Genomic DNA, 3,048 nt, shown 5'->3' with positions numbered 1-3,048 from the left:
GAGTTCCCTCCTCCGTTCACGCTATGGAGTAGGAGTATGTGGCCCTGCTGGCCAACCACACCTAGGACCCCATGCCTCCCTCATCTCCTCACGACCCGTCGACCCACACCAAGCCTCACTACAGGAAACTGGTTAAAGAACGTGGGTGACAAACCATCGAACTTAATGTAATAAGCCGTCGAACTTACCGTAAGAACGTGGGTTTACCGACGAATATAGCTGACGGTGATTTCTGGACGAACTTAGAGAAGTAAGTTCGACGGCTCTGGCGAACTTAACGTTAAGAACGTGGGTACCGTCGAACTTAACATTAAGAACGTGGGTACCGTCAAACTTAACATTAAGAACGTGCGTTTTTAAGTTAGACGGGGGCCGTCGAATTTGTTCCCATATGTTCGACGGTACCTACGTTCTTAATGTTAAGTTCGACGGGGCCACGTGGCCGTCGAACTTATGTGGCCTGCGTTGGTCAACATGGGCTGCACATTAAGTTCGACGGTACCCACGTTCTTAACATTAAGAACGTGGGTACCCACGTTCTTAACCCTTTTCCAGAAAAAGATAAAAATTACAGAAATAAAAAAATAGACAAACATAAAATCACATGCAACACAGAATATCACATACAATACAGATTTCAAACACATGGATATGTATTCATATCACAAATTCACACAAGTCCAAATACATAAGTTCACAAATTCACATAAGTCCAAATACATAAGTTCACAAATTCACATAAGTTCACATCCATAGTTCACATTTTTAGTTCACAAGTTCAAACACACAAGTTCAAACATTAGCTCCATCGCTCTCGATCAGGACATCAGATTGTTGTTCGTATCTCCACCACTATAATTGAGACATCTGTCCGCAAAGTCATCGTGAGGGGGAAGAGTCACTTGATGAGAGTCGGAATCCTACAAAATAAACCAAAATGGTTCACGAAGGTGATAACTCCTGCAGTTGTGATAACAACAAAGTTACAGTTGTGTAGTGTCAATGAATATCCATTCTCATCGTTATATGCAATATGAAGCACATCATAAACTTGGAAAACGAAAAGAACTTTTCAACAAAAAACACAGTAAATCAGGGAAGGGAGGGGTATGCTTCATTAAGACATAACTTACAAAGCACAATGCATTACAAATCCCTCAGAATAGCTAGATAGAACTGTACATATATTTACAAATTCTATCTGTTCGTACATGAGCTACATTCCAGGGGACTAATTTGAAAACTAAACAAGATCAACATGCTTTTTTATTTGCAAGAAAAAAAGATACTAGAAGTCAAGCAAAATTAAAAACTCAATCCTAAGAAGCCTACTGATTGTATTCCCTTTGATGAATTCCAATATTAGTACATATTTTATCTTGACCACTTCAATAACTATTGACATCAGCACCAAATAAAATCCATTCTACTTCTGATCCAGGAGGAGCAGAGAGAATCTTACCTACAATCCGGACCAAGATTCGTCACCGTAAGATTAGTTGTGGGGCGCTTGCCATGGCCTCCATAACTACCACGAGGACTTGGGCTGCGAGTTCTTCTCCTGTGACCTCTTGGCGGCGATGGACTGTCATCATCACTTCTTCCCATGTTGTTCTAAGAAGGCAAGAGAAAATAGTAAGATTCTTCAGAAATAGCACAATAGTAATTCCGTTCATCTAAATCATGCACTTATATGTTAGACCGTCTTCAAAAAAAAGATCATCAAAATCACAATTAGTAATCAAAATCATGCACATACTTATATATGCACTTAGCTGTCTACTCAAACAGACACCAACTCTTCTTTTAATTATTGTAAGTAGGCTACACTAAAAGAGAATTGGGCAACAGGCAAAACAGAATACATATTTTTGTTATAAACCGGTTGCTTCTTTATCTGTTTATGTATATGCAAGGAATCCAACTCCGACCTGTATCTTAGAATCATCTTACCAATAGAATAAATTTTAGAAATGGTGATTAAAACACACACGACATCCATCATGATCTTATCCAGTATTGCAATCCATGAACATAGCAAGAAACAACTAGCTGTAGAACTTTATGAACAAATAGAACTAATACTATCCTTTAAGGGTTTTGCAATTTGCATATCTTGTTTGAGGAGATAATCATCGCAGCCAAGAAAGCAAAGTTTTCCCATCTTTTCTTCTCACAATTCTACCAACACGAATGTACCGCCGTCCATCCCATCCTGGGGCAGGATAACAGTTTCAACACATACACGACCCTCCTCCTCCTCCTCCCCACCCCAAACAAACACACACACAATTAAACAACTCAATCCGTTCGCTAGTTTTGAATTTGTGTGTAGAACAAGGCATAAGTCCAAAGTAGCAGGACGACGCTCCACCATCTGCAACGCGATGACGAACTAGGGTTCCTCTACAGGGAAAACGACTAGACAAACGACACGGCGAACATCATCCAACCGCGTCAGATTCAAAGCGGGGCAGACCACGGGAGTGCACTACAGCGCTCACCTCAGCGGGGCTTGCACCTGCTGTCAGCCGGTGAAGATCTCTCTTGAGGTCGAGGAGACAGGGACCTGTCAAGATGGTGGTATGTGAGGCAATCAATTGAATTGGGACATTCATTACTGGGCTTTCTTTTAAATGTTGTGCATGTTTTGTTTGAAGCAGACAGTCAGCGCGCCCAAGAAAACAAAGGTTTCCTATCTTTTCTTCTCACAACTATACTAGGAGATTCTACCAACACAGCAACACGCATGAACCACCGTCCATCCCACCGTCGGGGTTTAACAGCTTCAACACGCATACTATCCTCCTCTTCTGCGCAATGAAACCACTCAATCCGGTAGCCAGTTTTGAAATGCTAGTGTGCCGAACACCGCATAAGTCCAAGGCAAAACGACGATGCCCCACCATCCGCGACGCGATAACGAACTAGGGTTCGTCGATAGGGAAAATGATCGAATCGACTAGACAAAACGCAAGTTGAACATCATCGAACCGCGTCGGACTCGAAGCGGGGCAGACCAGGGGGAGTGCACCGCAGTGCTAACCT

At 42.2% G+C, this 3,048-nt stretch overlaps 1 long non-coding RNA gene across 2 annotated transcripts; it reads right to left on the bottom strand.

The window, feature by feature from the left end:
* Positions 1–698: 698 nt before the first annotated feature.
* LOC103653861 (uncharacterized) lies at positions 699–2,012 on the bottom strand. 2 transcript variants are annotated; one of them, XR_565765.4, is made up of 3 exons: positions 1,954–2,012; positions 1,463–1,597; positions 699–920 (listed from the first exon to the last, which is right to left on the bottom strand). It is a non-coding gene; the product is annotated as an uncharacterized lncRNA (long non-coding RNA). The 2 variants fall into 2 exon arrangements; XR_565766.4 differs by having other exon boundaries at positions 1,463–1,600; positions 1,954–2,006.
* Positions 2,013–3,048: the final 1,036 nt, after the last annotated feature.

The sequence above is a fragment of the Zea mays genome, chromosome 4 (genome assembly GCF_902167145.1).
Source record: "Zea mays cultivar B73 chromosome 4, Zm-B73-REFERENCE-NAM-5.0, whole genome shotgun sequence".
Lineage (NCBI taxonomy): Eukaryota > Viridiplantae > Streptophyta > Magnoliopsida > Poales > Poaceae > Zea > Zea mays.
The sequence above is the reverse complement of the archived record's forward strand: the minus strand, read 5'-3'. Positions and strand labels throughout refer to the sequence as shown.